A 23267-nucleotide genomic window follows, 5' to 3' on the forward strand; every position below is an offset into this window, starting at 1 on the left:
ATTACAGTGGCTGTGTACAGGCAGCACTGCTCAGCAGAGGTAGTAGGAATTACAGTGGTACCATGGTTGACAAACTTAATTTAGTCCATGATTCTGGGGAAATGACCAAGTTCATGTTCCTTTGGGAAACATCACCAAAGTAGTGTTTGTAACCTGAGGAAGATTTTGTGAATGGGAACAAAATTTTGCAGAACACTTCTGTTTATAAAACTGTTTGCAAACAGAAGCATTTGTGAATTGAGGTACCACTCTACATTGTTGTAAAGTCAGATTTCAAAAAAAACAAGTGAATTTGATTTCAATAACAATTTCTACCAATATATTCAAACATCATCTCCATATAAAGAATGAATGAACCAGTACACAAGCTTTGTCTCACTCTGGCTGTGCACCTCCCACCTGTAGGATACACCACAGGGGCTGGACCAGGGCTCCTCCTCCTGGTAGCTGTGTTACCTTGGGTAGGTCACTCAAGTTCTCTGAACCTATTTCTCATCTGAAAAATTGAGCCCCAACAACTCGCGCACAAAGACCTTACTAAAAGCAACACAGGTACACAGCATCATTAAGCCAACTCGCCCCACTGAAGCCAAGAGATGAGGAAAGTTAGGCAGATAACATACAGGTCCTGAGTAGGTAACTTAAAATAAACAAAAAGTTGAAACCCAAGTGAGGTTTTTGTTTTTTGTTTTTCTATTTTTTGTTTGTTTGTTTGTTTGTTTTTTGTACCAGAAATTGAACTCAGGAACTTGTACCATGAACTATATCCCTAGCCCCTAAGTGAGCTCCTAAAATGAACTATCAGGGCCTAAAGAGATGCAAGAGATCTTGGAGGAAGTCAAACGCAAAGGAAGCAGTTTGCTTTCCAGATATCGAGGGCCTTCCTGCAACCAGGAAATCTCTGCTTTCTATCATGTACACTGATCCCCAAAACTGTACAAAAACTCAGTGGACTGAACATCTACAGTGTCCAGCTTAGGGAACACCTCTCTCCTAAAACTAGTGCTTTCTAATAAAAGCATATCTGGTCATTCCCCCACAGCTTGCCATTTGCTGTCTCATTTCAGTCTTTGTTGCTCCAAAACAAGGACTCAAGATTCAGTTACATCAGTGCCGAAAACCCATATCCCTGGGTCACCAAAGCCAGGAGCCTTCTGAATGGCGTTCTGTGCCTCCCACAGCCTGCAGCAGCATGTCGCTTTGTCATCAGCCCCTTTTCCCAATCTGGGAAGGCTGCCCGATCTCAATGGGCAGGGACGGTTCAGGCCGTCTCCACCTGTCACGCTCCTTGCCCTCTGCCTTTTCAGGCCACCTTCTTCAGCTCAGCTGTCTCCTGGTCATCTTTCATGTCCTGGACACCAAGCAATCAGTTGATTCCTCCTCTACTTTTACTCTGCCACCAGGTGGCCTCCTGCTACTCCTGGTCCTTTTTGGTACTGGAAATCAAGGAGTCACTTGTACTGCTGAGCGCATCCCCAGCCCTCAGAGTTTGCTTTCTTCATCCTGTGATGCCTTTTATTTCCCACATAGTTCTAGCCATCCTGGCTGCAGGTACATATAGCTGTCCTCCTGCCAGGTACTACCTTTGGTGTTATCTCTACATTGTTCTGCTCTTGGGTCTTGAAGCATGGCTCAGCAGAGGAACCCCTAAGGGCTACCATCACCTCAACTTTAGGATCTCCATGAGACTTTGGGACCTAGCAGAACAGAGCAAACACAATGTGGATGGGTGGCACCCACGGCCTGTCCCCACCCCACCTCCCCAAGGAAAAGGAAGAGAAAGTGGCATAGCACCCCCATAACCCCCTCTATCGTAGTTAAGGGTTGCAAGAAAAACCACATATAGGACACATAATGGCCACCCAAGGAGTCAAATGCAAAGACCTGTACAGGAGATGTGTCCACACACTAAAGACCTAGAAAATCCAGCAGAGGGCCTGGACTCCATGGCAATAAACTGCATGAGTTCAGCTGAAAACTTAGAGCCTATGACAATGCCTCCCATGAGTTCAACTGACTTACAGCTTATAATGACTCTTGTAAGTCTATTTCACAGATGTATGCTGGTAAGGCCCAAAGGTCAGTGGTGGAAGCTAGAAAGTCTATGCCAGTGGAATGAAGGACCTGTGCCAGTAGGTTGAGGGTTCTGCACTGGAGCCAAGTAGCAATGCTCAAAATAATGACCAGGGTTCCTCTGAAGAGTACAGCCATTGTCAGCGACAACAAGGTCCTGAGCTCTTCCAACATTAGGAACAGCTGAGTTCATATCAAGAAGCCAGCATGACAAACTTCTCCTGGCGACTGAACAGCACATCATCTTCCCCTACAGAACCAGGAAGCGATGATTAGAGCAAGGCCCAGAGCTCCCTCAAAGTGAACCACAGCCGCTCTCAACAACAAGGTCCCAAGCTCCTCCGATGATAACACCAAGTTCATACTGATATAAGGGAACAAAACTCCCAACTACTAGCTGTCCAGTATGAGTTCATGTTCTCTAAAATGGAAGAATGGATTTTAGGAACAATGAAGGTTAAGAGCAGAATATATTTATTGAGAGAAAGAAAGCTTCTTTCTGGGAGAGAGAGAGAGAGAGAGAGTTCTAAGTGGGTTGCCAAAGACTATCTTTTCTATGGACTTTTATAAAGTAAAACCACGAAGGGCTGGGGATTTAGCTCAGCGGCATAAGCACCTGCCTTGCAAGTGTGCGGTCATGAGTTCAATCCCCGGTACCAATAAAAATGAAAAAGACAAAAAAAAAAAAAAGTAAAACCATGAGTTGAAATAGGTTCAAGATGGGGAAATATGGGAACTTAACAAGGCGGATGGGCATGAGGTGGGACAGAGCTATTGTCAACCAATAAGATTAATTGTTCGGTGAAAATTAACCAAATCAAGGACAAATAGAGAAGCAAGTCATGTAATGAGCAGGCATTCTTATAGAGCAGTGACTCTTCCTGTGGGAGGTTAGGATGGTAGCTTCTGGCTCCCTCCAGGTGATCCATACTTATTTAGAATATCAATTCCAGGGCTGGGGATTTAGCTCAATGCCATAATCACCTGCCTGGCAAGCTTGAGGTCGTGAACTTGATCTCCGGTACCCCCCCCATCAATTCCTGATGTTTATACTTAGAGTGTGGTTGATTTGTTTTGCCTTTTGTCTTGAGATCCAGTCACAAGACATCTGTACTCTATGCCAGATCCCTCAAGGGCCTAGCCCTGGTTGATTGCCTATAATATTTCTATCTAACTCAGCTGCCTATAACACTAGTTTTGTCCTACCTTGTACCCATCTTGTGATTTTGCTATTTAAAACTTCCTCCAGAAAGTGGAGTCTAAGGCAACCCACTAGGGCCCCCTCTTGTCTGTCTCAGGAGCTGTTTCTCTCACAATAAAATGCCCTACTCTTAATCCCTGTTCCTTAGAATCCATTCTTCAATTTTGTAGAACATGACCTGGCTATCTGACATCTAGCAGGTTGGGAGTTACATTTACTTTCCCTATATAATCTATACCAACACTACAGGACATAGAAGGACATACAATTCTAGTGTGGTGGTGCAAATCTGCAATCCTAGCCCTTGGTGTGATAGCTCAGACCCCGGAGTAAAATCCAAGGAAGCAAGAAATTAAAATTTAGGGAGCAAAGGCTTTATTTTAGGCCAGGCATGGTGACGCAGACTCCAGGAGCCAATATGGAGACTGTGCACCTTACAGCTAAAAGTGTTGGGTTTTAAAGCTGAAAACCACAGGAATGTTGCGAACTTTGACCCAGTTGATAACTTCCTTGTAGTTAAACGTTTTTTAAGGACAGTGCATTGTATTGCAGATAGGCTGAAGGGGGTAGGGGGGATTTACAAGGAGCTGAAACTTAAGTCTTTACTGGAAATGGAATTTTAATCTCTATTGAAATGACTCATACAGAACAGGAAAGAGGCACATTGGTTAGAACTAGGTTACAACACTTGGGAGACTGAGGCAGGAGCATTGCCATGAGTTCAAGGCCAGTCTGAGCAACAAAATGAACACAAAGCTAGCCTAAACTACGTAGCAAGACCCTATCCAAAAAAAATTTTAAAAGCCACCACAAATTAGAACCATGTAGTCCTAATAAATACCTCCAAGTAAACTCAAAAATGACTTGTTGGCCTCTACCCAGTGGCCTCTGGCCAGGCAGTAACTGATGAGTAAGCAAAGGCCCCTCTGAGGGGCCACTCTGAGCTCTGGACAGACAGAAGCCAGCCAGGCAAGGCCATACCACGCCACGCCACCAGCATCAACCCTGGCTCAGGCACAAACCAAAAGGATGCTGTAAGATCTGGGGAGGGTGTGCACCATGCCACGCTTTGCCATACTGTGACACTCAGGGATGAACAGCCAGCCACTGCTCTGCTGGAGTACACAGCTCTCTGTGACCCTAAAACCAGCATCAGTAGAGAACTAAAGAAGCACTTTGAAATAAAAGAAGCCAATTAATTTGAAGACGGGGGAGGAGAAAAAGAGAAATGACAGACAACTACACTGGACAAATAGTGAAAATTCAAAAGTAAATTGCTGGTGGCTTTTTTGTCTGCAGCTCCTTTAATTGAGACTCTTGTCCCAGGTAGGCTCCTGGAATCTGACTATCTCGCTGGCTTGTCATCACTGTAACCTTGAATTTCTTCTGGCCAAGATTTTTCCCTGTCCTTTGGTGGAGGGTAGGATTATGGGTGGGGCTTTAGGAATAGGTTTAGGGATTAACCGCAAATTTGTGATTCTTATGTTAATAAAGCTACCAAGGTACTGCCCATCCTTGAGTTTCTTCCTCTTTCTTTGCCTTTGTCTTTTTAATTGCTGAAGTCTAGCTGTCTTTGCCTCTCTAATTACTAGAGTCTGGCTCCAGAGATCAAAGCTGCCTTATTAATTTCTAATAAAGCTCAGTGAGGCCTTCAGCCTATCTTTTCCCTACCTATGGGGCCCCCAACACCAGGGAAGAGAGCAGTCCCAGTGCCAGTTTGCCATCTAGGAGCTACTGTTACAGGCAGCAAAGCTAAATATAAATATTATAGGCAGTCAGACCAGAGTGGGTGCTCCGAGTGCAGAAGACCAGATATCTTGCAACTTTGGAGGAGACAGACACCTCCCACTGTCAGTTAGACCTCAAGACAAAAGGTAGAGCCAATGCACCCACACTCTAAAGTATAAACGTCAGAGATTGATATTCTAAATTTTTTTTCATCTTTTTGAGACTAGGTCTTACTACGCAGTTCAGGGTGGCCTTGAGCTCGCTTTGTAGCCCAGATTGGTCTCAAATTTGCAATGATCCTCCTGCCTCAGCATTCCAAGAGCTGGGATTACAGCGGTGCACCAGCATGCCCAGTTTAGGGGTTGATATTCTAAGAACAAATTATTTCTTTCAGTTTTTGCTTTGTTTTGATTTCGTGTTGTTTTGTTTGTTTGTTTTGGTATCTCAGGACCTTGTGCTTCCACTTGCCAAGCATGCACTTTGCCCCTGAGTTAAACCTCTGGCTAGGGATTAATATTCTAAATAAATATCAGATCACCTTGAGGAAGCCAAAAGGAGCCACTAACCCAGTCCCTTACAGGTAAAGGCCCTGTTTCATATCCACGCCCATTTACTACGTGACTCGTTTCCCCATTTGATTCTGACTTAATCAATTTTACCTGAGCAATTACACTCATCATAATCTTAGTTTGTCCGACCTGATGCCTGCCTGATCCCATTTTTCCCTACCTTGGGCCTGTCTCCCCTCGTGGTTTTGCCCTATAAAGATTCCTAGGAAAGATAGGCTCCTCATCAACGCACTGGGAACTTCTTCTGGCTCTTTCTCAGACTCAGACAGAAACTCTCTTTCTCTCAAGAAATATATTCTGCTCTTGACTTCCATTGCTCCTAAAATTCTATTTTAGAGAACAGGAACTCATACTGAACATCTATCAGGCTGGGAGTTTCATTCCCTTATATCAGGAAGAGAGCTCCTGATGGCAACATGAGAACAGCAGGTGATCACAGCGTCTGGTTTCCCAATGGGACTTCATGGTAAAAGAAGTCGGTAGTGACATAGGGGAAAGTGATAGAACTGTGGGGGACCGGCAGCAGCTGAAAAGATAAGAAGTATGAAATATAAATGACCTTTATTTTGAGAATGCAGGGAGAGACACCCCCGACCCCCTGGGGTGTGGCATCTCCCCCCGGGGTCAGCGATCTCTCTGTGGAACACGTAGAGTGGAGGCACATAAGTAGCCTCCACTTGGGGTGGAACCTGAGGGGGCATTAGGGATGCACAGGTAGCCACTGGTATTCTTTTGGCACCATAGGTAAATTCCCAGGAGTGGGGGAGATGGAGCTCCTTGGTTCCGCCTGAGGCTTTACCAGCTAAAGTGTCCTGTCTGGGCCAAAACTCTTTCATATCCCGTCTTATGATTATTATTATGAAAAGGGGCAAAGATTTCTTTCTTTAACTGCCTCCTGCTGGAAGAGGGCGCTGTACTGGGGCTTAGGGGAGTTGACAGGATGACGGTTGATGCCCATGTAAAAGCTGGTGCCAGATGTTTTAGCCAGGACAACTTCACTGGTGAATGCACATATGTTAGACTGAAAAACAAAGACACAAGATGTTACGAGGAGGCATGGTACTGTCATATTTAAGGACCCAGGTGAGGTAGAAGGAAAGGTGCCTTTGATTTAGATGTCATTTTATCAGGACCATGTTGAGGTAGAATCATTGCCATAGGCAATGGTAGAATTCTGAAAAATAAATGTGGGGTTATGAGGAGTGAAGTTATGAGAGGTGCTTACTCCCCCATCTGAAAGGGTAAAAGTTAAAAGGGTAGGTAAAACTTGTCTCTGGTATGCATGACATGGGAGTCTTTAGGAAATACTGTCAAGAGTCCTGCTGCAAAAATGATCATTAATAGAATGTAAGAAATTAGGAGCCAAAGTGGATAACAAAACATGACAGCCTGAGAGTCGTGGCTGTGAGGCCTTGGTAAGGCAGAGATGAGTAGGCAAAAGGATGGTGAGATCTAGGGCTGGAAGGGCACCACTTAGCCTGAGTGATGTAAAACCAGGATGGCAGTCTAGCAACTTTGATCACTGTTGAGGTTGCCAAGAATATCAGGTATGGGTCACTGTAATCTGGTTGTAGTCCTTGGAATGATTTGCTCTAATAGGATTTTAGTAAGTATATCAGCTATCTCCCTGGTTGTGTGAAAGGCTTTTATGTATCCTGAAAAAGTATAAACAAAGTGAGAAGGCAAAATTTATCTGTCAGGGCTGGAGATTTAGCTCAGTGGCATAAGTGCCTGCCTTGCAAGCAGGCAGTCGTGAGTTTGATCCCTGATACTGATAAAAACGAAAAAGATATCTGTCAATCTTGACCAGAGTTATCTGAGAAATTGGTGAATAAGAAAGGAAGGGGTTGTCTAATATCATTGAGGAGAGGTTTACTAGCGATAACAGGTGTAAGCTGTTGAGGCCTCAATGTCTGGGCCAGCCTATATAAACACAAGGGAATAAAAAGCATTTTTAAGATTTAGGATTGTAGAGTGAGTGGTGGAGGGAAGATTAGGCACCACTGGGTAGATTTGGAAGAAGCAGTCTGGAACCTGCATGAAATAGGCAGGTTATATAAATGGCATAGGTTGACCTTTAATACCCCCTAGAGTTTGAGGATTTAATATAGCAGCCTGAAAACTCAGGAAGAACTCTGTACATGTGGCCTCTATGTCCATAAGTATAGAGAATGTCTTATCTGAGACTTTTAGTGGGACTTGGACTTTGAGATGGACACCCATAAAGGGAGGCTATGTTGGCCCTGAGCCCTGTCAGTCTTTAGCAGCAAGTTTAAGCAGATCTGTCGGCGATGAATCTGGCAGTGTTGGCATTTCCTGTGAGGGCTAGAAGTTAGGATGGCTTACCCACTCTCTGGTGGCTAGGACAGTGAACACCAGGTTGGGGCACTCTCTTGCCTAGTGCCTTCTGCTGCAGTTGAAGCATGGTCCATGGGGGGGGGGGCAGGCGGCTCCACCTTGTGTCGGTTTATCTGTCTCAAAACTCCAAGTGTCACTGCTATCTCTGTTGTTGTAAACATGAAAAACCATGTTAAGGTCTCTGTGGAGTTTGAAGGTTAAGTTTTGCCTTCTTGTTATGGGATCTGGTCTATAGTAGAAGGTATCTGTAGAATTAAGTAAGTATGCAGGAGTCAAATATAATTAACAGGGTATTTATTAGTAATGACTTCCCATAAGGAGGACAGGTCCAGAGAATTTTAGAAACTGACATGTTATTTATGTCATATATATGAGTATCTCTTTATGTTATTAAAATGTCTAATGCCATCTGCATCTGAGTTTTAGAGGATGGCCTGTTTAATTAATTTTTTTATCTTTTTATTTAGGAGAGAAATCAGCTATGGTGTTATTTAATATCAGTTGAATATAGTTAATTATGGCTTGGTGGAGGGCTGAGCCAGGGGCAGCAGATAGGCTGGGAAAGGTTTAAGTTTGGCTTCTGCCGCAGTGTCAGTTTGCTGTTTTGCATATATCATACAACTCTTGTCTTGGAAAAGAGCTAATGGTTCTCAGCAAAAGGAATTTATAATTATTTTTAATTTTAATTGTTAAACAGGAGATCAGTGACAATACAGTATAATATAGGTAGTAAGCTTAACATAGAACATTACTGGTGGTTTATAGTAAAAGGAATTCATAAATACCTCAAAACACCTCTTAATTTTACTTGTTAAACGTTTAGATTACTGAAGGCTTTAATTGATAAACAAGGCTGGTAAAATTACCAGGTGGCCACTTTCCCGTTTATCCAGCCAAAATCTTTTCTATTGCCAGCTTGATTAAATGGTTTAAGAATGTAAAAAATAGCATCTCTGAGCCGAGCCCCCCCCCCCCCCCCCCGAGCTGCTGTTTATCTGTGTTTGTGGTCTGGTGCACCAGCAGAGCACGCCCAGTGTGAGGGCGGGGCACGCAGAGTGAGGGCAGGGTGAGCACCGGGATATAGCACGTGGGGTGGGCTGGGACTGCCCCCGGAAACACATGCAGGGTGGCGGTGGTGAATGGGGGGGCAGGGCTAGGAGGCGGAGTTGGGACACAGCGTGAAGCTGGGACCTTACACATCGGTGGACCAACAGACCAACGCGGAGCTGAGCTGCCATGTGGAGCTGGAACTGTTCTCGGGGTGCGTGGATTAGGGCACATTAGAGCTGACCCTGCATGGACCTGGAACACGGCATGAGAGCCGAGATACCACACAGAGTTGGGGCGCGGCGTGAAAGCTTAAAGCAGCTTAAAGTTTAAAGCAGCCCCGCATGTATCTCTCAACACTGTTTGGGCTCATTTTTCCCATCTTGGTGGGGAATGGGTCGGCATGCAGTGAGAAAGGGGAAGCGGTGAGGAGACAAAGGGATGCTGGCGGGAAAGGACACACATTCTCAAAATAAAGGCTTAAAGATGGAGAGTTTTGTAAACTTGTCGTCAGTGTGATAAGCTATAAATAGGTATGGTTTTTTGGGGGGGGACAGGAAGTGGTCCCCAAGATAAAATCTGGTGTGGGGTCTGGCCCATGGAGTTATAGACTGATGAGGCAATGGACTGTGGTCTACTAAGTGTAAGTCGTCACTTTTTACTCTAGACCAATCAGTATTATATGGTTCCAAAGCTCGTAATAATTGGCCGTCACCAGTATATACGAGTGGATTTCATGTGGGTTTAGTAACAGCTCTGCCCATGAGAACTTAAAAAGCTCTGAAGGACGTGAGAGTCTCCCAGTGTGGACTCTGCCTTGGGCTATCTAAGGACGTGAGTCTGTCACATGAACCCACAGAAAGGGGGAGAAAACCTGCCTGGGGCCTGGCCCAGCGGCAATCTCCAGGGGGTTGTTCACCTGTGGTAAATTGGGTCGGTGTTGTTTGCAAACTGGTAGTGACAAGTTTACAGCTCCTGAGTGTAGAAGTGAAGAATTAATGCAGGATGCAGTCTGGTCCTGGTTCTGAATGGCAGGGGACTGGGAAAGCCCCAGGAGTCTCTCGTCTGCCATTCCTGGTCAGGGAACCATATGATAGAACTGTGGGGGACCGGTGGCAGCTGAAAAGATAAGAAGTATGAAATATAAATGACCTTTATTTTGAGAATGCGGGGAGAGGAGAGACACCCCCGATCCCCTGGGGCACAGCATCTCCCCCACCCGGGGTTGACGATCTCTCCATGGAACACATGGAGTGGAGGCATATAAGTAGCCTAGGTTTGGGGTGAGACCTGAGGGGGCATTAGGGATGCACAGGTAGCCACTGGTATTCTTTTGGCGCCATAGGTAAATTCCTAGGAGTGGGGGAGATAGAGCTCCCTGGTTCCACCTGAGGCTTTACCGGCTACAGTGTCTGTCCTGTCTGGGCCAAAACTCTTTCAGAAAGAAATTCCCAACCTTCTAGATGTGCTGTATGAGTTCATGTTCTCTAAAATCAAAGAGTGAATTTTAGGAACAACGGAGGTCAAGAGCAGAAATATTTATTGAGAGAAAGAAACCTTCTGTCTGAAAGACAGAAGGAGTGGGTTGCTGGAGACTGTCTTTTCTAGGGATTTTTATAGAGTAAAACCACAAAATGAGACAGGTCTAAAGTGGGACCGAACTTGGGCTGGGGATTTAGCTCAGTGACATAAGCACATGCCTTGCAAGCGTATGGTCATGAGTTTGATCCCTGGTATTGATTTTTAAAAAATCATAAAGTGTGGCAGAACTATAGTCAACCAATAAGATTAATTGTCCAGGTATAATTGATTAAATCAGGGACAAATGGGGAAGTGAGTCATGTAGCAAGCCTAAAGAGCACTGAGTGACTCTTCTTGTAGGTTGGCTTGGTGACTCCTGGTTTCCTCAAATGATCCCTACCTATTTAGAACATCAATCCCTGACGTTTAGACTTCAGCTGTGGTTGCATTTGTTTTGCTTTTTGTCTTGAAAGCTGCCCCACAGCAGGTTACAAACTATCTGGTCTTCTGCATTGTCTCCTGCAAGGGCCCAGCTGTCTGACTGTCTGTAATATTTCTAACTGGGTTGCCTGTAACAAAAGGGAATGGACAGATCCTTTTGCAGCACAAAGGGACTTCCCCTGTGTAAAAAACAAGATCATTTTATCAAAACTATAAACAGGAGTGCCTCCATTTTAAACTTTGGTCCACCCCAGCCTCCTGAACACACTAAATTACAGGAAAGGCTAAATTCTGAGGACAGAACTGCAGAGCAAAGATAGCTTATCAGTAGCCAAGGGCTTTCTGTTCCCCATATTCCTCCCCTAAATAATCCTTCAGTCCTCTCCTCTCACTGGCCAACCATGATAGATTATAAGCCTTTGAATTCTGTCAATGAATTGAAAGGATAGTTGCTTCCTATGCATTAGGGTTTTAAAACCCCTGCTTCCCCACAGCTAGGCTTGCCTGCTGCCTCAGGTCTGAGTCTGTTCACACTCGGCTGTGAGAGTAAACTTTTTGTTTTGGAGCCAGTGTCACACTGTGTAGTCCAGGCTGGCCTCATTTTGGCAATCCTCCTGTCTCAGCCTCTCAAGGGCCGGAACTACAGCTGTGTGCCACCACACCTGGCATGCAGAAGTAAACTTTATTTTTTTTTTTTTGTCTTTTTCGTTTTTATCGGTACCAGGGATTGAACTCACGACTGCCTGCTTGCAAGGCAGGCGCTTATGCCGCTGAGCTAAGTCCCCAGCCCCCAGAAGTAAACTTTAAACTGAAAGAGTTTTCAGCACGATGAAAGAGAGAATATAAAGCAAAAATAGCCTTACTCCAAGGACGTGGAGAGAACCACATGGCCGACAGGCCTGGCTTTCTCTGCCAGAAACGTGGGGCATGGGATCTACATATAACCTCTGACCAAGGCTGATGCATAGTGCAGGCATTGCTGACCCTCCAGCAGCCAATTGGAATTTTCTTTGCGCACAAACAGCAGCTGGGGAAGAAGCAGGGAAGTGGTAGTGGTTCCCGCTTTGGTCTTCCGCCCCCTTGGACCACTGCCATAACTTGTACTGAAGCAAGAACCTTGCATAAACTTTCCAAAAACCGACTGACAGTTTGAGTCTGGGAGATCATTTCCATCACCAGGTTTGCTGTTCTGGAAGTAAATAAACCAAGCTTGTGTTCTGAAGCTATGGTTTTTGTTTAAAAGTACAAAAATTTTAAATTATCAATTTCCTTGTCTCCTTCCTGTCTAATTTTATTTCTTGTAATCCACAAATGAGCCCCATGCTCAAGTTCAAAAAATAAGGCAAAAACATATTTCAAAAAGCAGCTCTGATTTATTTTACCCTGGGCCCAGCAACACAGTACAGATGACGACTGCAAAAGTTGTGTCTTTCCTCTAAACTTGCCGCCCCTCCCTAGTACCTATCACAGCTCCCAAAGTAAAGGTCATGGGCGTGGATCAGGAAATAAGCTAGTGGGGAAGATCCTGTTTTCCTCAGCAGAGAATAGAGGAGTCTAACAGCAATTAACAACCTTTGTTTCCCTTAGGAGAGGACAGGGAAGTCTCGCTGGAATTTACAATTCTTTACAGAGGAGAGCACTGATTAACATATCAATTAGGTCACTTTACAGAGCAGAGCATTGATTAACATATCAATTAGGTCACCCAGAGGGAGAAGGGGGAAGGGAAACACATATACAGTATGGCCAACTTACAGGTATTTTGGTATAATACAAATATAACAAAGTTCTTTTTTCTAGAGTACAACACTTCTACCTCAAAATGATCTCAGTGACAATGTGCTTTCAGGACCCCTGCATCTCTCAGGAGCTATTGCTATTTCCCAACAGCCCTTTCCTACTCTTTAACATCCTTCATTGTTGGAAATGAATTCTTCAGTTTCAGGGGACACAATCTGAGCACATGCGATATCTAGCAGGTTGGTAGTAATATTTCTCCTGTATCAGTAGAAGGTAGTAATATTTTTCCTGGATCATCCCTGTCATCCTCCAGGGCTACCTGTTCCCTGAAAATACCATGACTGCAAGACATCGACTTTATTTTATTTTACTTTTTGGCACCTGGAATTGAACTCAGGATCTTGTACTTGCCAGGCAGGTGCTGAGCCACTAGCTTAGGAAATCAACTTTAAAATGGACTTTCAGAAGTAACTTCCAAAAGAAATAGTAAAACTGAGAAAATAGATTTGGAAACAAAACCCACGCTAACCTGAGAGCATCAGCCAGAGCAGGCCACAGGAGACAAGGTGCAGAACATCTTTCCACTCACACACTGTTGAGGGAAGGTAGTTTTGTTGCCAAGGACCCTAAGTACCAGGCTGCAGGATATCCAGGAGTATGGATCTGAACATGCCCAGGCCCTGGCTGGCCACCTGCCAGCATGCCCTGGGCCCCTCTCCACACCTCACGTCACTGGCTGCCTTCCCTGTCATGTGCATGTCCATGCACACAGAAGACAACAGTGAAAAGCACTTTGTGCGGGGAGGGATTCTGAAAGCGCTCTCAGAGCCCTGCTAGGACATAGGCCTGGACTGGCAGAGGCAGCTGAGAAGCTGTTCTTGCCCCAGAACTGGCTATCAGGACTGTCCATGGCACACGTGTATAACCCAGGTGGGGAGCCCCCCAGACAGCACCAAGGACAGTAGGTGAGGACATGGAAGGAGCGCTTTATTCAAACAGGAGACTAGTGAGGAAGAGGCAGGGGCAAGTCCACTTTCCTTTCTTGATGTGCTGATCTGAGAGGCCCATGGGGCTCCACTGCTCCAGGAGCAGCCTAGCCAACCCCTTCTATCCTCAGCCCTGTATTTAAACTCCCAAAGAAAATGGGGCTGGGGATTTAGCTCAGCGGCATAAGTGCCTGCCTTGCAAGCAGGCAGTCGTGAGTTCGATCCCTGGTACCGATAAAAACGAAAAAGACCAAAAAAAAAAAAATAAATAAAATAAAATAAACTCCCAAAGAAAGTAAGTAAAAGGCACCATCACAGCTCAGCTTTTCCATGCCTCAGCAGGTATCTGGAGGATGTGCAGCACTTTCTTTCACTTCTGAAAATACCTGGTGGTGCCAGGAAAGCCCCATAATCCCTGTCATAGGTGTGAGTAAAGGATAAAACAGGTGGACACCACCATATTAACAAACCAATTTACACGGTTGTCCATGCATACAAAAGCCCTGTGTCTGAGGATGCATAAAACTGGTAAATGTGCAGGATGGGAGGTGAACAGAGCCTTAGCCATGGTGAGTGGGGGATAAAAGCAGATGTGGACACAGCAGAGAGCTGACCCTGCTCCATGCCAGATCACAGGACGCTGGTTCAAGACTCCACATTAGTACAGGAGAGTAGGCTAGTAGGTAGTTTACCACAGCAGCACTCTTTACTGATATAGAGAAATGTTAGATATTAAATACACCAAATATGTGTCCCCTAAAGTCAAAGAATGAATTCAAAAGAACAATGAAAGTTAAAAGTAGGACAATTTATTGGAGAAATAGAATGGAGAATAATAATGAGAAAATGGGGCTAGGAATAGCTCCCAGAAACAGGACAGGTCCGGAACAGGTTGCCAATGAGCTGGCCTCTCAAAGGAAGTTTTACAGAGCAAAATCAAAAGGTGGATGCAACATGTGTTGAAACTACAATCAACCAATAACATTGCAAGGATAGGCACTTAGGTATTGCAGGGGTACATGAGTGACATCATTAACCTTGGTCAGTAATCTGTAGTCTTAGTCTTAGCGATCCAAGTTTTAGTTCTAGAGGTTTTGGTTTTAGTAAAGTAGGTGGGAGAGGATGGCCCACCCCTAAAGAGATAATGGGAAATCTCAAAAGAGCATACCAGACCTCCATTCGTCCCTTCGGGAGGTGACTAAATCCAGTCACTGTGACTTTAATCTTCAGATGCACCACCAGCCACAGTCCTGTTGGATTCTCATTTTCTGCACTGACTCCCTCAAGGGCCCAGCCCTGGCTGCTACTATATTTCTACCTAACTTTGCTATCTATCGTATCACCAGCTTAACTTAAAGATGAAGAATCTGAACAAACAAAAGGATAGGGTTTTAAGGTTTTTTGAGGGGGAATTTTTTTTCTTTTTACTTTTGGTTTTTGAGACAGGGTCTTACTATGTACTTCAGAGCCCAGTGGAGCCCAGGCTGGCCTCATACTCACAGAAATCCTCCTGGTTTTGCTTCCCAAGCGCTAGGATTGCAGGTTTGCACAACCACACTTGGCAGAGGATAAAATTTTAAACTGGATGTAGTGGCACACACCTGTAATCCCAGTACTGTGGGAGGCTGAGGTAGGAGGACCAAAAATTGGACCTTATCCTGGGCAATTTAGTGACTTACCTAGACCCTGTCTTTTTGTTTTAATCTGTCCCCCACCCCACCCCGCTGCCCTGGTACCGGGGATCGAACTCACAACTATGTGCTTGCAAGGCAGGTGCTTATGCCACTGAGCTAAATTCCCAGTCCCATTTGTTTAATCTTTTTGAGACAGGATTTCACTATGCAATTCAGGTTGGTCTTGAACTCACTTTGCAGCCCAAACTGGCTTTGAACTTGAAGCAATCCCCCTGCCTCAGTCTCCCAAGTGTTGGAATCACAGACATGTGCTACCACACCCAACTTTAAAATAAAATATAAAGGGTTGAGGCTATAGCTCAATCTCAGTGAAGGCCCTCAGCTCAGCACTCAGTACCCAAAAAAAAGTCAATTTACATAATAAAAGTCTCAAGGTCATGCGCATAGATGCAGCTTGGTATGTCCACAGCCTCAAAATCGTAGCTTTGAGTGTCCTTGCTCAGTTTTCCTATTTCCCAACAAACCCTAAATAAACTATCAGAACAGTATGTGGAGTTTTACAACCAGACCCTGGCACCAGGAATGTGCTTGTCTCTTCGATACTAGCTTAAGTTAAACCAAACATATTCCTAACAGGATGAAGACATTTTTGTTCTGATCTTTCTGATCCAAATCGAGAGGACCTACTGGCCTTGCCGCTGCCCAGGACCACACTTCAGTCTGTGGTTCCTCTTAAATTGCTCCCTGTAGGGTCCTGAATCTGCCAGCTTCTCTTTATTGCAGTACACTGGGACCAGGTTACAGAGTGCACCTCCTACCATGTCTCCCTTCAATGACACAGTTCGAGCACAATCTGGGGGCAGTGCAGGGACTTGGGAAGATGGCGCCTGTGGAATCCCTGCAGGCAGGAACACACTTTGGTCATCTTCCTAGAGACCCATCCTCATGGGCACAATCATATACTGAGGAAAAGCACAACCTGGACGCCAGCGACCCACCGATGCCACTGGTGTCATACATCGTAGAGCCACGCAAATGATGAGCCCACTGTGGGACGATCTGATGTGAGCACTAGGCACAGTGGGCCGGGGAAACTGTCCCCAGCATGCAGGTCTCAGGAGGACACACCATGAGTCTGTACTGATGGGCTGTGTCAACTGGCTGGGAGGTGTCAATCCCATCTCCCGTGGAGCTGGGCCTCCGGGCTGTGCTCTCACACCTCTGGCTGGCACTTTGGCAGAGAGTTTTTCTCTGTTTTAAATTAAAATACAAATAAGGCTTGCATTAATTTTCATAGTAAAGTTTAGCACCTACTCAGGGCTTTCATAAAATATACAAGAACAAATTACAGAGTACCAGAACATAAGAGAAAGGGGGAAGCAGTTCACACTTAAAGTAGTTTATAGTGCGGCACAGTCTAACTCCTAAGATGTCTTTTTATAATAAAATCTGGCAAACTTTCTTCTTTTTTCTTTTTTTTTTTAATCAGTACCGGAGATCAAAATCATGACTGAGCGCTTGCAAGGCAGGTGCTTATGCTGCTGAGCTTTTGTCTTTTTGAGACAGGATCTCACTACGCAGTTCAGGCTGACCTTGAGCTCACTCTGTAGCCCAGGCTGGTCTCCAACTTTCAACGATGCTCCTGCCTCAGCCTCCCAAGTGCTGGGATTATAGGCATGCGCCACCAAAATATGGCCCCTCAGATAGAGTTAGTGGAGGATGGTTTGGTTTGGTTTGGTTTGGTAACAGAGATCGAACACACAACCTTGTGCTTGCCAGGCAAAGCACACTGAGCTAAATCCTCAGCCTTTCTAGCAAAATATTTACTCTTGGACCTCCTCTGCAAATAATGCAAGTCTAACAATGTACTTGTTTCATAGCAAGTTAATATGGAAAGCTCTGGAGGAATTTGCTCTTGCTCAGTTGGCATGCTGGCACACAACAGCAAGGAACATGGCAGGGGTGGCCATGTTTGTACTCTTGAGGGGGCCCTGGCGAAGAGACACTGTCACATGTCAGTGTGTTGAATAGTTTATTGTATGTAAATAATATGTAAAGCTCACTTCCAGGTGACCCCAGAGTTCTGGGAGAATAGAGGTGATTCCATCTCTCTTTTGGAGGATCACTTCAGCTCCAGAAATACTGAACCAATCCAGCCTTCCATGAAGTAAGGAGAAGGGCCTTCCAAATTCTCAGGAGATGTGAAGGCAGAGGACCTGGATGCACGGTTTCCCAGGATGGTGAAAAGCCAGCTTACCCAGTGAAATGGACTGACCAGAAGGAGGCTCACAAGGCAGTACTACAGCATAAACCTACCTTCCAAGATCCCGCAAAATCATGAAAAATATACTTTGTAAAGACATGAAGACACTGTTTAGTCTACATTTTAACAAGATCCTGCAGAGTTGGTTTAGAGAAACCCCTACCCCAAGTATTTGATTGCACTATCTGAGCATGTCCTTCATAGCTTATCTATTGCCTGACCTGATTTCAGCAGGAATCCTGGAGAGTTGGCTGGACAAGAACTGTGCATCAATCACTGATTTTTAAGTCTTCCTTCACACAGAGGAAGCACATGCATATTTTTCAAACCTTACAGATAACACGCAAAAGCTAGAAATGGAAAAGCCTAGTGGCTGGGAATATAGCTCAGTGACACAGTGTCTGCCTAGCAAGCACAAGGTCCTGAGTTCGATTTCTGGCATGCCCCACCACCACCTAGAAAAGGGAAGGCCTTCCTCTGCCTGATACATGATGTTGGCAAGACTACAGCAAAGCTCACACTCCACAGTGAATGACTGATGCTTCCACTGCAGTCAGGAAGGAACCTGAAAGTCAGCTCTCACCACTGCTCTCTTGTGTGTACGTGTGGTGCTAGGAATCAAACCCAGGCCCTCGTGCATTCACCACGGTTTCTGAGCACTGTTTTAAGGTCCTGTCTGGAGTAAGCAGGCAAGCAAACCAAAGAAAAGATCCAGGTGAGACAGGAAGACCTAAGTCGTCTCTATCTGCAGATGCCATGGTCTGTGTTTAGGAGATTTCAGACAATCTACAAAACACTATTAGAAAGCCAGGGATGGTGGCACATGCCTGTGACCCCAGCCCTCGGGAGGCTGAGGCAGGAGGATTGCTATGAGTTCGAGGCCAGCGTGGGCTACATAGTAAGTTCAAATTCAGCCTGAGCTACATAGCAAAACCCTGTCTCAGGAAAGCCAAAACCAGGTCAGAGATTTAGCTCAGTAGCTATAAGTGCCTGCCTGCCAAGCGTGAGGTCATAAGTTCGATCCCTGATACCACAAAAAACAAAACAAAACACCACTATTAGAGCCATGCTAATGAGAAAGGTATACATCTGTAATCTCCCAGCACTCTGAAAGGCTAAATAAAGCAGGAGGATGGTAAATTCAAACCCAGGCTACACAATTTATTGACATAGTGAAACCCTGACTCAAAAAAAATACCTGATGATGCAGCTCAGTGCAAAGGCCATAGATTCAATCCCCAGTGCCATGAATAATAATAAGAAGAAGAATAAATTAATTTTTAAAGGACCAAAGGAGGGAAGAGAGTGAAAGAAGATTTAAAAAAAGAACTGAGATGTGTTATCCACATGTTCCAACTCCAGACGAGGAATGTAAACATCATGTTCTACAAACATGTATTAGTAAAAATTTTAAAACATTTCTCCTAAAATGAATGAACAAACAAGTAAATAAATGAAATGGTAGAGCCGGGCATGGTGGCCCACACCTGTAATCCCAGCACTCGGGAGGCTGAGGCAGGAGGATCGTTGCGAGTTTGAGACCAGCCTGGGCTACAAGTGAGCTCAAGGCCAGCCTGAACTGCATAGCGAGACCCTGTCTCAAAAAAAAAAAAAAAAAAAAAAAAGACAAAAAAAATTTTAAAAGAAAAGAAATGGTGGAGAATGTAGTTAGATGGAGCACCTGCCAGCTATAGGTTCAATCTCCAGTACCACACACACACACACACACACACACACACTAGAGGCAATTAAAAAAAGTCGGCTAAATTACAGAGTACGCAGTATGAAAACACCCATTTTGCTCCTTTTTCTTTGTTTTTAAGACAGGGTTTTGCTATGTATTCAGACTGGCCTGGACTCACGATATAGCCCAGGCTGCCCCTAAGCTCTCAGCGATCCTCCTGCCTCAGCCTCCTAAGTACTGAAAATACAAGCACACACCACTACAGCTGGCCAGTTTTGTTTCTTTACACCAGCAATGAACAATGCAAAAGAAATTATTCCACTTATTGCACACACACACACACACACACACACACACACACACACTCAATAGCTTAACTAAGAAAGTAAGTCTTGCTTGTGAAAAACTGTAAAATACTGATGAAAAGATTGCATGGAGCCATGCAAAAGGTGAGCCCACTGCAGAGCAATCTGGTGTGAGCACCAGGCGCAGGGGACCAGAGGCCATAATAGGATCTTACACTGAGCAGGATCTTAGCCCACATTCCGCACCAGCCAGCCCTGGCCCGGTTACCCACTTAACATTTGTAAAGCGCAACTGCAAGACAAGGATAGTTCAGTGGGCCGGTGTCACAACAGGGCTTGAAAGAAATCCTTGGAAGTTAAACCAACAAATAGAAAACAACACATTCAACAGAATAAAAATAAGATGAAGATATAATTACTGCAATAAGATATGTTTAGAGACAAACTTCATGGAATAGTTCTGGAACAGAAGTTAAGATTTGTTCAAATGTTTGTCTGTTGTCTATAGGCTCTTCAAAAATAATGTTGTTGTGAAGCCAAGTGTGGTGGCACACGCCTGAAATCCTAGTACTTGGGAGGCTGAGGCAGGAGGATCACTGAAAGTTCAAAGCCAGCCTGGACTGTAGGGCAAGATCTTGTCTCAAAAAGAAAAAAAATAATAATAATGGTCCTGTTATGAAAAAAATTCATTGCTGAAAGATATGAAAGTTGTTGATCTGAGTAGGCAGAAAGTCATTCTGTGAACCTGAAAAATATCTGCAGTTAAGAAAGCAGAATTCTCCAAATTGATCTAAAAATTCAACACAATCTCCACCAAAATCCTAGCTGGCTTTTGTTTTCTTTTCTTTCTCCAGTACGGAGAATCGAACTCAGGACCTTGTGCTTGCCAGGCAGATGCTGTGCTGCTGAGCTACATCCCCGGCCTTGGCTGTTTTTCTTCACAAATTGACAACCTGATACAAAAATTCACATGGAAATACAGAGGATCCAGAAGAACCAAAACACTCTCTAAATAGAAGAATGAACTTGGAGGACTGCACTTTCTAATTTGCAAACTTCAAAGGCATGCTGACACACAAGTAACCCTAGCCATTAGGAGGCTGAGGAAGGAGAATCGCCAGTTTGAGGCCAAGCTGTGCAATTTAGTGACATGCTGTACTAAAATAAAAACTAACGGGAGCTGGTGATATAGCTCAGTACTATAACATTCCTGCATTTGACCTCCGTTGCTGAAAAAAATGGAATAAAATAAAAACTTTCGCACTTCAAGGCATATTTTCAGGAAAGAAAAAACTACAAAATTTACAGAAAAGGAGAAAATATTTGCAAGTTATATACCTGATAAGTATGGCAACCAGGGCCAGGGATATAGCTCAGCAGCATAGAGCCTGCCTGACAAGCACAAGGCCCTGAGTTCAATTCCTGATACCCCCCAAAAAAGGCAACCAGAAAATATAAAGAACTCTTAACCAGGTGGAGTGATGCACACCTGTAATCTCAGCACTTAGGAGGCTAAATCAAGGGAATTGCCACGAGTTTGAGGCCAGCCTGAGCTACATAGCAAGACCTTGTCTCAAAAAACAAAAGAAAAAAGGGCTGAGGGTTTAGCTCAGTGGTGTAAGCACCTGCCCAGCAAGCACAAAGTTAAGAGTTCAATCCCCAGTACCCAAAAAAAAAAAAAAAAAAAAAAGCACAACTAAAAATTAGATTCACTTACCTAATTATGCAAGAGGTCCTGGGTTCAATCCTTAGCACTCTTTACAGATTAAAAATATATTTAAAAATTAAAAATGGTTAAAGGATCTAAATAGATGCTTCTCCAAGGAAGACATACAGATTATCAAAAACACACTAATTGTTGGGAAAATGAAAATGCTAGTGAGAATGTAAAATTATGGAGTCTTCAAAAAACGAATTTGCAGGGATATAGCTCAGCAGTACAGCACCTTCCTGCCAAGCACAAGATCCTGAATTCGATTCCCAGCACACACACACACACAAAAATAAAAACAAAATTGCCAGATCAGTGAGCTAAACATAGAGTTACCATGAGCCAGAAAACTCTCTCCTACCTGTCTCTCTCCTAGCTGTCTACCCCCAAAAGAAGAAGTGGGTATTCAAACAAATACTCGGAAACAAAAGCTCACAGCTATTCACAATAGCAGAAAGGGGGAGTGCCAACTTGGCCCGTGGGTTAGTGCACATCTGTAATCCCAGCAGTCTGGGAAGCAGAAACAAGAGGATCACAAATTTGTTCCCAGTCTGGGCTACTTAGTAACTTAGCAAGGCCCTGTCTCAAAAGAAAAGACAAGTGTCTTTCCCTGAAGACACCAAGTCACACAGAGGCAGACGCTTAAGTATGTTTAAGATTTAGCCTCACTTATAACTTGAGCCATGGCCAAGGAAGGCTTTGCTGCTAGTTGTTATGGTCATGCGAAGTGCTTTATAAGAGGTGCTGAGGACCGCCCTCACCCACAGTGGCCCAGCCTATGGAATCCACAGAGTTGCCAAAGCCCTGACAAATGCCAAGCCGATCTTTGTACATTTGCATCCAACTGTGATGAGCTTATGTACATAAAGTTAGTGCAGGCACCAAATACACCAAATGAAGGCTGATGACAGCAGGAAATGAAGGGAATGGGCAGGTCTCTGTAACGTTGACCAAGAGGGAAAGAAAACTCCATAGATGGTTGGTTGTACTTGTGCAGTGGTTAAGGACTATGGTAAATAATTTCAGACCACAAACATCATCAAAGAGTATTTTAAATCAAGAAGTGAATGAATAAAAATTTTGGTTTAGTTGCTTAAAAAAAAAAAAAACTTTAAAAAGGGCTAGGGAAGTAGCTCAGTATGAAAGTTCTATAACATTCAATACCAGTACCACAAAAAAAGGGGAGTGATGCCAGCGCGTGGTGGTACACACCTGTAATCCCGGCACTCGGGAGGCTGAGGCAGGAGGATTGTTGCAAATTCGAGACCAGACTGGACTACAGTGAGCTCAAGTTCAGCCTAAACTTCATAGGGAGACCCTGCCTCAAAAAGACAAAAAAAAGGACCAGGGATTTAGCTCAGTGGCTTAAGTGACTGCCTGGCAGGCATAAAGTCATGAGTTCTATCCTAGGTACTAAAAAAAAAGACAAAAAAAAAAGGGTGGGGGGAGGTGACCCAAATTTTCATCAACAAATGAACAAACAAAAAGTGATGCGTACATTCAACAGAATATTTTCAGCCATAAAAAGAAACAAAGCGCTGATACATGGATAGAGCTTTAAAACATCTAAGGGGAAAAAGCCAACACTAAAGGGCAGATACCATAGGATTCTGCTAAGGTGAAATCTCCAGAGTAGGCAAATCCGCAGACAGGAGACTACTGCTTCCCAGGGGCTGAAGGGAGGAGGAATAGGGAGTTCAGTGTCTGAGGCCACAGGACTGCCTTGGGGTAATTGAGGAGCTTTGACCTGGTTGGATGCACAGGGCCATGGATACCCTTCAGTGACCTGAACTGTGCACTTTAAAATGGCTAAAATAAGAAGTTCTACATTACACAAATTTTACACACACACACACACACACACACACACACACACACACACACGCACACACAAGGAAAAGTTTCCACAATGTTTCTGTGACATTTTCCACAAGAGAAAAGAAAAGGCAGCACAGAGCATAAGGCACAGAACAAACTGTGCGTGGGTCCAGAGCAGAGGCTGCAGA

The 23267-nt window shown here is 44.4% G+C and overlaps 1 pseudogene; it reads left to right on the forward strand.

Moving 5' to 3' along the window:
• The first annotated feature begins 21944 nt into the window (after positions 1–21944).
• Positions 21945–22332, forward strand: LOC100728862 (small ribosomal subunit protein eS12-like; annotated as a pseudogene).
• Positions 22333–23267: the final 935 nt, after the last annotated feature.

The sequence above is a fragment of the Cavia porcellus genome, unplaced genomic scaffold (genome assembly GCF_034190915.1).
Source record: "Cavia porcellus strain 051 isolate PalLab524CR breed Dunkin Hartley unplaced genomic scaffold, mCavPor4.1 scaffold_19, whole genome shotgun sequence".
NCBI classification, from domain to species: Eukaryota; Metazoa; Chordata; class Mammalia; order Rodentia; family Caviidae; genus Cavia; species Cavia porcellus.